The 12,578-nt window shown below is 42.5% G+C and overlaps 1 protein-coding gene across 1 annotated transcript in view; it reads right to left on the bottom strand.

The window, feature by feature from the left end:
• Nucleotides 1-12,578, bottom strand: part of mctp2a (multiple C2 domains, transmembrane 2a) — a 157,750-nt gene that overhangs the window by 18,480 nt on the left and 126,692 nt on the right. The window contains exons 28-29 of the transcript XR_005098410.1: nucleotides 6,923-7,055; nucleotides 3,801-3,898 (exon numbers count right to left, since the gene is read on the bottom strand). The gene's annotated coding sequence lies outside the window, so the exon portion shown is untranslated. The remainder of the gene's footprint in view (nucleotides 1-3,800; nucleotides 3,899-6,922; nucleotides 7,056-12,578) is intronic.

The raw sequence follows: 12,578 nt of genomic DNA on the forward strand, positions 1-12,578 counted from the left end.
CTGGGTCCAAGTGATCCGAGGGTCAGCCGCTAGTTCTTTATCTCTTCTCTTGTTGATTAACATTGGCCAGGTATGATCATCTGGGCAAGGTGACAAACAGGAGGCGAAGAAAAGGAGCGAATGGCATGAAACGTATTCCGATGTTTGGTTTTGACAGATGAAGGATGCCCCCTGTTGACTTTGTCAAGAAAGATCGAAACCAGTGACCAGAGAGAGAGATAAGAAAATCATGTAGAGGAGCTCACATTAGAAGGGAAATGGCGCTCCAAAGGTGGATCTGGCGAGAAATTCACATTTAAAATATTCATTGCGCAGGTTGGGGAGGGAGGAAAGGTTACATCGAGTATTTGGCACCTTCACCAATCGTGAAACTCACTCTGAATTGCAAAGCGAGTGCTGTAGAATCAGACGGCTAATCAGGTGGTGGGCGCTGCTTGTCTACAGCAGGTAAAACATTATTTTCACAGAAACGACGCTAAGCCAGAGACCGTAGGGTTGCACTAAAATTACTCTAAACTATTCAAGTAGCTATCAGGAGGACTGTGTGAAAATTAGTCTTGTACCAAAAACTACATTGTGAGTTCGTGGAATTCCACAACAACTAGTACATACCTGTAGGTAGTTACCTGGACTATGCTAAAAATTAGCTAGTTCGTAGTCGTAAGTAACAAACATTACACAAAACAACACAAATTGATAAAACCCGGTTACTTGGTTGGATCACACAAAAACTATCTTCATTATTAGTTTGTTAGTTCAAAGGACTACACTAAAAGTATCGATAGTTATGAGTCAAACTACCAAAAAAACGACAGTAAGTGAGCTAAGTATTACAGTGAGTTAGTAGCAAATTATGCTAATGCTACATTTACTGTCGTTAGTTGTTTACTTTGGAGGATTACACAACCGCATTGATAGATAATAGCAAGATGACACTAAAATGACAATTGGGTAGTGAGTAGGGTCACAAAAACTACAATGGTTGGGAGGAGTAGGATAACGCAGAAACCAGAGTTAGTTGGTTGGTTAATGAGTAAGTAGGACTGCCTTAAAAGTTGTAAAGTTAATTTGTCAGTCAATTAGAAGGAATCCACAAAAAACAACTACAAAAACACAAATTCCGCTGAAACTATCCTGAGTGACTGAGTTGGATAAAACAAAAGCGACTTCAATTGTATTTCCTTGAAATAAATGAAATAAACTCGCCACTGAGGCACTCACACATAGTACACACACGCACAGGCTCTGGGGGGAAAAGGACCACCCCCCGGGCACAGTTGTGGCGGAGTGAGTAATGAGGCGGGCTGTTTCCAGCACGGCTGATGGAGGCGCCCATTAACAGGCACGCTTCAGGGTATCTCTCGGCTACCCAATGGAAATGAGATCTGAAAGAAGCATGTAGAATGTGTTGTCACATCCAAGTGACACTTATTCGCTTTATTTCCTCCTCATTGTTACAGGCGTACCACCTCTGGGTAAATCCACTATCGGGCCACATCTTTGTTGTTTGACGCCTTCGTAGTTATTAGGAGCTGATTCCCGGAAAGATCTATAACGCTATTGAGCAGAAAAAAGTTCGCAACTCAATACAGTGGTATGTTGACTTGTGAGTTATTACTATCAAGCTTCACGTGCAACACCACTCGAGCGAACAGAAATGAGAGATTGGAGATACTGTGTAACGTTCTCACATGTGGGCGAGGAGAACCACAGTTGCCATTTATTTGAATGGTCTGACACAAATTGAAAATCTGCTGAAGGCCACAACTCACATCCAGACACTCCCACACAGACAAACCGGTCGACGGGACTTTAGCTCACTTGGCCACGTCATTACACGATATAATCCATTTTTTTCTGAAAATGATTTTACGGTTTGTCATGTTTTATACAAAACAGTTTTCTATATTTCAAAAACAACTTGTGTCTTAGGGGACTCAAACAGGTTCAAAGTCGATGAAGACGGATCCAACCGTCTGTCCGCTTGTATTTGAATTTCACATTTGACACAATTTTCGGAACGCCCTCTGTCTTTTAAAGCCACGCTTTTCCGATCAATGTGGCATCAAACCGCTACGACTTGGATGTTGCATGCTCTTCAAGTCTTTGTTAGAGGATATTAGCATCCGCACGACGACCATCGCAGCACAATTATGTTTCCATCCAGCCGACAGTGTTGAGCCCGTATAGTATTTTAGCGGCGCGTCGGCCGTATGGACGGCTTTGGGAAGGGTGAGTGGCACCTCATTTCACACAGCCTAATGGCTTGACACCGAGAGCACAGTGAGGAGCTTCCCTTCATTTTTGCGCTCCAACTTTTATGAGACGCTAGGATTAGGGCTTGATTGAAAGTCACCGTGAGCTGACTCCTACAGCGCAGAAGCTTTTTTAACTTGACGGCTTCATTTTATTAATGACACGCACGCGTAGATAGACAGCAGTCAAGTCGCCTCTCGGGGAGGTTGGCGTGAATTTGACCGCAAAGATGAAGCTGAATTGATACACAGTGTGGACCAAATATTTATGCGAGTAGGATTGAATGGAATGAAGGCTTAAGATCACACAATTGCTTCCTGATACTGGGGATAATGTAATGCTGACACGCCCAAAAATTGGTCATATTCATATTATAAAAACGATTCTTGCAAAGTTGCGCGTCTCGCCAATGTATGAAATATGTCAACTGTACCAACATCAATTTTATACTGCGAAAACATTAATCTATGACGAAATTATTAATCTATATCTAAATTATGTCCTACATTATTCTTGTAAAATTTGGATTTTAATCTCAAATTTGCAATTTTTTTTGTTTCAAACATATGACCAAAAAAAATTCAAGATAACCTTAAGCCTAAAAACAAAAAATACAGTGCTTCCTTCACGCAAGGTTAAGAGAACGACTTTAATTCAAAATAGTTTTACTTTTCTTTCCAAGTTACCCAAAAGCTTTTTTAATACTACAATGAAAAAGATTTCGTATCGTACCTGTATTTTTTTAACACGGCAATAAAAAAAAAATACTGTTGTCATCAAAGTGGTTTCGTTTGACATAATCCTAATAATTTCAAAAGATAGTATAAAAAATATTTACTGCGAAAGAAAAACAGCCTCCTCCTAATAATTGACTACACAGTGTATTCATGACACACCCACTAATCATCTCAATTGTTTTTTTTAATGTGCGAGCATGTGAATTGAAAGACGAACCCACAAAGGAGACTAAATGTATCCCCTGCATGTGACAGACACGGCAGCCCTCCAGGCTTAGTTGTCACAAAACCGGCGACCAGTCAGAGCTCGTCAGGTCGCCGTCGTAGCATAATTGTGTTGTGACACCTTGAACCCGCCACTGGTTGTGCCGCGTGCTAATTTTCTGATAGCGCGCCGCGTGGGCTGCTGGAATCACAGCTATGATGGCTGTAATTTGTGCGGCGAGTGAAAAAAAAAAAAAAGGGAGGGAGGGGGGGGGCATCAACAGGATAAATACAAATTAAAATTGATGCTGGTCTTTGAGTAGTTTACGTTAGGGGGGGGGGGGGGGGGGGGGGAGAGAGAGCTTGCTATTTGGTCCCTCCATTACACGGCAGGGCCCCGGAGGCAAAGATGTGCTGCAGCATGTGATCACAGGCTTGATAATAAAGCTTAGAAAGCACCTGCTTTCATGCGTGTCGCTTTGAAAATGTTGCATGGCGACATGTCAAGGCTGTTACCCTCCACAATAAACACGCTGGAACAAGCGGAAAAAAAAAGAATCTGCGATTTATCAAACAATAAGAGTGTATCCGTGTGTGTGTTACCGTCCCGCAGAGCCAAAAGGGGCGTCCTGCTGGACTCTCATCTCAGCGCGTCTCCGCCCGGCAGTTCAAGAGCTCTTCATTACAGACTCCCCGAACGTCTAAGGGAGAGAAAAGAAACAATGATGAGCACGCCGTGTACACGTAACCTTTCCGAGGCTTCGGTCGACCACGACCGAGAGCGCCGCGGGATCAAAACGGTGACGGATCAAACACGGCTGTGAAAGTGGTTCACTGACAGGACACATCATTAGGTACACGGACAAATTTGCACATGGAGGCACCCATGTGATGCCTGATTTATTTGACCAACTTATTTATTGTACAGTCGACAATGAACAAGAAGCTTTTTTTGTTTGAAGCCGCCATTTTGGACCATTTCCAACATTTAGGGAATCCACTCAAATGAGCCTAAATTGGAAGCAGGTATTGCAGATGTGTTCATCTCCAAAGCAAAACATGGCGCCAAAAATTGATGCAGCTGTAGGATTAGGATTATGGTTTGCAGCGGTCGAGTCTAAGCCACAAACTAGTTTTGACAATTCATCATCATTTTGTCAACTTTTATTGTCAGGTACAACCGTATATGCGTAAAATGATAAAAATAAATAATGATGATCAATATAAGTGTTTAAAATTCAAAAATATTGAAATATATGGAAATCTGTATTGATTCGTGACATTTGCACAACTTCAGGTGGCTGGTAATCTAGAACCCTGGGCTCCATTTTTTTTTGTGTGTGGATCGAATCCACTTATATGGTAGAAATCTGTAATGCGAGAAAAGATAGTCACAGCCGCAAATGCACATTTCAGTTTATAAAACGCAATGAGCATGCTCACGCAGGTGCTGCTGTGAGCCACAGCTCACATCCCAACACTCACCCGCAGACTCCGCAGAGACAGACAGATGTACATTCTTTGATCATTTTATGCTCGCAAATTTCATATCACATATTTTCACCGATAATGGTTTGCTCTGGAACATAACGGTGATGAACAAGGTAGTCAATTTGAGTCCAAACAGCTTCACAGATCCGCCGGAGAGCGAGTGTTTGCGCAGCGCCGAGGAATGGAGCTTGACAGGCTCATCAACGAGGCGCTTCTCGCAATCCACTGATATAATAATTATAGCGTCCCCCGTCTTTAGTGGAGGTTGATTGTTCTTGCTGTGAGCTAACACACTTAATTGTGCTATGCAAATGAGAGCAATTACAAAGCTTTTAGGTGAAGCGATGACAGCTGAGCTTGGTTTTCCACCGAGGCCTCGCCCCAAAACAGTTGTCATGGGAACTCGCCATAGAATAACACGCACACGCATTCAAACCCACACGCCGTCTAATGGATATAATCTCATGATATGGCCGCAAATTGCCTCCTCTCCAGTCGCTGGGGTTGATCCATTCTTTGATTACTGAATATATTCCAAATTTGCTTTGACTAAAAAGGAGGGTTGGGTTTGAGTCGGAACGACAAAAAAAAAATTAACGAGATTGTAAAATATGCTCACATCCATGCAGCGAGACGATGTCAACAATCGGTCAAACGTATCAAAAAGGATTTTACATGATCCCGCCGCACGCATTTAAAAGTTTATAATTGCGAGTGTAATGCTGTGATCAAAATGGCTTCATTGTGCATGTGATATGCGGATGAAAGACTGCCACTGATCGTATCGAGAAGCGTGGAAAGACTCAAACTCGCTGCCAGTCGCACTTTTACAGACAATTAAATCAAGCCACCCATCTTCATTTTCCTTACAATTAAAATCAATGTTTTCGACGGATATGCAGTTTTTAATCGGATTTTTTTTTTAATGCCAGGCAATGAGTAGAACGCCGGCTGCGGTGTTTGCTCCACGTCATCTATATGACAATTAATCTCGCCGAGTCTTTCATGAATTAAATATGAATGAGGTGTTCTGGAGGTAAATGACAAGAGGCAGAGCGTAATTGAGGTGGCGGCAACGCGGCCTTCCCCGACTAATCTCTGACTGGGTCACGTGACTGGGGCCGCTCCCCCAATGCCGGCCGCTCTTTTTGCCACAAAAGCCGGGGCGGCTGGGAAAATTGATTTCCTCGCACGAGGTGTATTTGATAGCTTTTGAAATCAAAAATTGAAATGAACTAACCTGCGCCCCGCACGCAAAAGAGCAAATTAAACAAGCTCGGCGGCGGTTGCATTTTTTTCTCCCCTCGGAGCTCTGGAGACAAATTCTAAGATGATTCTCAGACCAACAGTAAATTTGTATTAATATCATATTTATATTCATATAAATGTTTGTAATCTATAATATATATATTGGACCTTGAAGTGATTATATTCTTTGTAACTGTAAATATGCATTTTTCTATGCAACATCCAGTTTCAGTATTCACTATATAAAAGATGTGTATTTATACACTTGGTCTTTTTTTGAAATTAATTTGCAGATTTATTGTATGGTATAGCAACATGCAGTCATTTCCAAATATTTTTTTCCATGATTTCTTCTATATGAATTTGAGCTTAAAATAATCACCCGTTTGTATGCTGTGATCATATATAATTGTGAATTCATTTTCATGATTTCAACCAAATATTAATATAATCAAATTTGCTTTATGATTTGAAACTACATGATGAAGCATGTTCTGTGTATTTTTACCAATCTCAACCAGATATTATTAATAAAGCAATAGAATTTGTGTTTTTAAGATACTATTTGATGATCAATTATAAATATAGTATTTCCTCTTTAAAAGATTTCAACTAAATATACATATTTTTCTTAATTTACATTTTTGAATTAGTTATAATAAATTCAAAATAGTCATGTCTCGTTGCAGTTCCAAGCAAAATAAAATCTCACTATATCAAGACTAATATTTCCATTTAAATAAAAGTCAACTTTAAAGAAAGTATATATATATTTTTTCATACTACGCCCACTCCGAAATGGTTAATTCCATCTTCATTACAGGAACAATGTAAAAAGCCGCGCGAACAGAGGCGCATAGTCCTTTGTGCGAGCGAGTCAAAGTGGACCAGACGAGCCGAGGGAAACGAGCGCCGACAAAAAGGACGATGCGGCCGAGCAGATGTTGCTGCAGGTGGACGCCGAGATCAATAGGCGCCGCGGTTACCTGAGCCTCGGCAACTCGTAGCAGATGTTAAACAGACTGATGCCCCCTGGAAGGCTGATCAATGGACAGGAGGCAGATGGACCAGAACATGGGGGAGTGCTGCGAGGCGCTGCTAGTTAGAACACACAAATTGCTGGGGAAAAAAAACACACACACAACAGAAGTCACATTTGAAATGCAAGTTCAGCTTTTAGGAGGCGTATTGCAACTTGTGCCAAAAGTCTGTCACGTTAATGACTTAAGTCTTATTTACAGGTAGATGTGACCAGGTGAGAGGAAAAGGAGGACTCAGCACTTCCTGCCGAGCTCCAAACTTGAGCTCATTAGCAAGCAAGCAGCTCGAGGAGGTGTCACACGATGCCACACGACACCAACCTTTAACGCCCATTAGGCAATTAAATACACACTCAAATGGGGGCCACTCGTTTGTTATCAATCTTCTTCTACGGGCACTGGTCAGTAAATTACGCTTGTTTGCGGTGGGGAAATAGCCTTCTGCTCTTTCATACACAATTCGCTGTATGATTAGAAAACAAAGATTTTTTTGTTTTTTTAATTAGAAGCACATCTATGAATTTTGTATTTTGATTGAACTGAAGAACGGCAAAACTCAAATTTCAATCCAATTTTTTAAATTTATTTAAATTTTTTTATTGTAATAGTTTTTAACTTCTTAATAGGTTATTTTGACTGAATTGAATTAATACAACCCTAACTAGGGAACGCATGTGTATTTATTGATTGATTGATTTTTAACCGCCTTTTATATTTTATAATAATAATAATAATAGAATGGGTCAAAATTGGAAAATAAATCAATGACATAAAATCAATTATATTAAATAGTATTTATTGGTATATATATATATATATGTATAGTCTGTTTTTTAAATTGTTGTCATCTAAACATTTCTCTTTTTTAAATACTTGGTTTTCATTGAAGGTTGACATTTCAATTTATATTTTAATACCTATCATGATATACCTATGCAGCAATAACAATACAAGCAATAATATATGTTCCCTATTTATATTTATGTTACATGAATCAAGCTATTCTAACTGTGACAAGGATGCATCGTGCGCATTAATAGCGTCTCGGACACATGACGGACATTTCAAAACGTTTCCCACGCACTCAAACTCCAACAAACACGCACGCAAGGATTGTCTGACAGGGCACGTCCCCGTGGCCGCGGTTGTCCGAGAAGCAACTTGAACCGGGCGATAACCCGACAGACTTTATCTTGTCTTGGGTGAAGCCCGAAGACGACACTTCAACCGCACGCGGCGACGTACAGCCCCCGAGAGCCCTAACCTTCCCCTGGTCCCCACCGCTGTAGCCTGAAAGCTGTCAGCGGCCCTGTTGCTTATTGATGTTTCTGCATGTTTTATGTCTCGGGGAGATATGACGGCCGTGACACGGTGCTGATTTCAATCGGCCTTCGCCGAGTGACAGCTGGGGCAAGTGAGAAGAAGAAGTAGAAGAAGGGGGGAAACAAAAAAAAAAAAAAAAGGTTGGGATGTCATTGGCTCAGATCAGATCTGGCCTCGTTCTTCTCCTCCCTTTTAATGAAAATGTTTCATTCACGTCTCACGGCTCTCTCCCCCTGGCTGATGAATTCAAGGAGAGGAAATAAAAGGAGAAACGAATAGCGGCGGAGAAAGAAATTCGGCTTTTGTCCGATTGGGCCGGGGCGAGAAGAGACGATGACCTCCGGAGCCAAAGGTTCTGACACCGCATCAATCCCTTTAGGGGGCGAGGCCTGCCGGACCGGCGCTGGCTGGAGATTACTTGAGCACATCTGAGGGATGGCTCGCTCTATCTATTTCACACGTTCTATGCAGAGTTGTATGCTTTGGATCCTGAGCTGCCCGCTAAATTAGGTCTGAGATCATTCTGCGGAATGAAGGGGAGCCATCCAAGGCAATTCAATCCCACAAGCATTGACAGAGAGCTTACTGAATCCCAGGAAAAAAGAAGAAGAAGAAGGGGGACGTGCATCTATTCCCTCTTTCTCTTTATGATAGTGATGAGAGGAATGTAGCCCGGGTAATCCCAATAAGGCTCTTAACTTGCAAATTCAAGTATAGGCACATATGTACCGGTAAGACGCTCCCACGCTGCTTTTTCCACAAGCATACATCGTTTTTTTTTCAACTGAGCTCAATTAGTTTAACGCTTGGTAAAATAAAAAATAACAACTACAGTTAGCGTATCGCCCCCCCCAAACATCTCAATGCTAACTTAAAAATTAAAAAAGAGCGTATTTAGTTGACAAAGGAACAAAATTGCGTCATAAATCACATGTCACAAATTTAGCCATAACATTAAGATGAATTGCTCAGTAGGCTATGAGCGCTAACAAGCTGTCGCAAATATTCAGATGGGGATGAAACAGTTTAACTAAGATTCAATTTCAATATATTGTCATTATTAACAATACCGCATTCAACTCCTCTGAGATTAAACGGTGATGAATTTGGTGATGCAGCGCATCATTAGCCATAGCATTGGCAGCTAACGGGAAGATGCTAGGTGCTAATGATTTGCTTCAATCTTGCTCATAATTCATTATCGTGATGTGTATTTTTTTTTAATATAATTATCGAACTACCTTGATTACTTGATTTTTTTTCCTTCTTCTTCAGTCAGTCATATTTATTTTTTCCTCGTGTCATCTCTCCTTGGACAAGTTAAGTCTTTTCAAAGTTTTTGTTCTCTTCAATCAGATAAAACAGTTCATTTGCTGCACTGTCAAATTAATAGCGCAAGTAGCTCCTTTGCTTTGAGTGCAGTCATATTTTTTTCCCTCTGTAGAAACACAATTACTCCGAGGAGAGGGGAGGGGCATAATGAGATTCAAAACAAAGACCAAATTAGCTGTCATTAAATTATTTCAATTTCCTTTCCCCGCTAATAGAAGATTGTGACAGGTGTCATAGTCGGGCATCACGTTGGCCCGGCAACATGCTAGAATGGATAATTGATCCATCAAAACGCATCTAGCTTGGGCAATAACTGGCTCCAGACGGAACGCGCATAGAAAATCGAATTTAAAGCCCGGCGTTGACGGCTCCGCCGCGCCTGCGCTCAGTCGATCAAGTATGTATTCCCCTTCTGACAACTCTGTTCACATGCTGTTAAATTATTTAAAGCGCTGGCTGGTCCCCAACCACCAGTCACGGTCGGCGGGACATTCCGTACTGGCTCGCACGATAAGATTAAATATTATTTAGTTGGTTTCACTTTGAAGCTGCATTTCAGACACAATTTCAGCAGTTATATCAGAAAAGCAGGACAGGCACAACAAGATAGCAACCGGCTCATTTTCATTTACAAAGTCTTGAAAGGCAACGTGCCACCGTACATCAGCACTTTATTAAATCTGTCTCATAATACCCACTCAACCCTTCCAAGTGACTGTTGACTGCTTTACAAAAGTTCCATCTTCCTCGGAATACAGTAGACACTCAAACGCAACAATGCTTCCAGAACTATTTAATGCAGCTGAAGCGTGAACGTTTGCTCAGTTATTTTGTTTCTGTCCTCTCAACATGATGCCTTGAACTCAGTTACTTGAGATTCAAATCAAGGTTTGAATACTGAAAATCAGAGTAATGGCTATCTTTTATAACTGATTCGCATTTCTGTGCTGGTCTGTCAAAATATTGCAAAAAAAAAAAGTTGGCGACCACTGAGCTAAAAGAAGGAACATGAAAGAGAAAAAGCATTCTCCGAGGAGCTGTCATAGAGAAAGCAAGATGCCACAGGAGGGGAGGGGGGGGGGAGCGTCTGTTGGAGGAATGCCTTCAGTAGCTCAGCTTTTCACATTTTAATTTGAGGTCTGCGACGGCAGAGCCCGAGCGAGCGGGTCCTGGGAGTCGGGCCTGGTGCTCTGACCCCTGAACATAGACTGTCAGCCCGGCTCGGCGGAGGATCACCGGGGGCCGCCGGGCCGGGGCGCTTTGAAAGCCGCCGCCAATTCAGCCCAAAGACGCGGCTGAATGGCCGCCGCTGTCGCAGACGCCGCCACCAGTGAAAAAACAGGTTGCGCCAGGAAGAGAATTTGCTTTCAAAATGTGTTTGTCCTCTGACCTCGCGTCCAACCTTGTGGCCCCGCCGCCTTTGAAGCCCGGAGTATGTTGTTTTTTTTGCATAGGGGGGGCACTGAAAGGAGTGCCCCTGTCAGTATAAATATATTAATAATCTGACAGCTTCATCTGCTTTTGAGGGCCCGGCTTGACAGGCTCACAAAAGGCCGGGTGCTGTCTACACGTCCGCGTCTTCCTGTCTGAACAAGACGCACGCACACACTGAGTTGATTAAGACATCACACTCCTGCCAGCCATTGATTTTTACAGCCGTCTCTGTCACTTACTGTACCAGGGCCCCCCCGGCGGCGGCGTCCAAATCGACCGCGACAGCCTCGTGTGAGGCGCAGAAAATGTTTGAGAGGAATGCTCAGTTCAAGTAAATGCGCTTTTTATTCCGCCGCGTGTCTTTTAATCTCCTATATGCTCGCCCAGTTGTGGGATCAAACGTGGATATGCGACAGAAATTGATTCTATTTGATTTGGTTTTGGTAAAGACAAAGAATGGAGCCCCTCCCTTTTTTTTAAACGTCAGTTATTATTTGGGTTAGGGGATGATATATATCAACAACTGGATCAAATTGAAACAGTTTCCATCCTTTTAAATCAAAGTCAGAAAAAAGGCCCGATTTTTGGATGTTTCGAAAGATTATCCAGGTGTGGCCGAAAAATGGTAAAACTTTGAAAAACTATTGTAAAATTTAAACAGATTGTTAACTGCTACAAAAGTCACTCAACCAGAATAAAATAACAAGGAGAAGAAGAGTCTGCCACTCAATCAGTCGATTCTTCTTCTTCTTGGTATTGTCCGGCCATCTGGATGCCCTGTGGCACGATACTGCCTCTCACAGGTCAATCTCGGTACTACGGCAAATCTGGCCATATGTGGCGTGATGTATTAGTCATCTTCAGTACACCGATGAATTTATTCCCCCCCCATCATCGTGTGGGTTCTCTCACATTTTTATAATCGATTAAAAATCTCGACGTGTGGATTCGATTGGAAGTTTTGATTTGAGCCAGTACGAGTTGAACAAAGGAGGAAGGGAGCGAGTGCATTTGTGCATGTGGAAAAGAGCCCCGCCTCTCAGACGGCGTGGAGAGACAGAGGGAGAGCAGGGGTCAGAGGGAGCACAGGTAATTGAGGTGTCCCCGCCCCTTCCCTCTCCTCTCCCCCCTTTTTTTTTTCCGGGGCTTCTCACCCCATCCTTTCACCCCGCCACCCTCTATCGGCACAGCGGGCACAATTACGCTTCCCATCACCCCACCAGCTGGCCCCCGTGATCCTGCACTTCTTACTAAACGCGACTCCATTGGCCCCTTTCCCTCTTAACCTCTCAGCAGCCATTCTGGGGGGAAATAGGCCGAGTTGCACTGCACGCCTACAGCGGGAGGAAAAGAACTCCGGGCCGCTATGCTACTTTTCAGCAGTTTGGGAAAATAGGGTCAAATGCAGGTTGTGCATTGAGAATGAAGACTGGGTTCATAGCAGGTGCAGTACGCGGCTTACGTTGTTAATATTTTTTGATTCTCATGAAAGCAATTGCTGTAACTGCAATTA

This window comes from Syngnathus acus, chromosome 6 (genome assembly GCF_901709675.1).
Source record: "Syngnathus acus chromosome 6, fSynAcu1.2, whole genome shotgun sequence".
NCBI classification, from domain to species: Eukaryota; Metazoa; Chordata; class Actinopteri; order Syngnathiformes; family Syngnathidae; genus Syngnathus; species Syngnathus acus.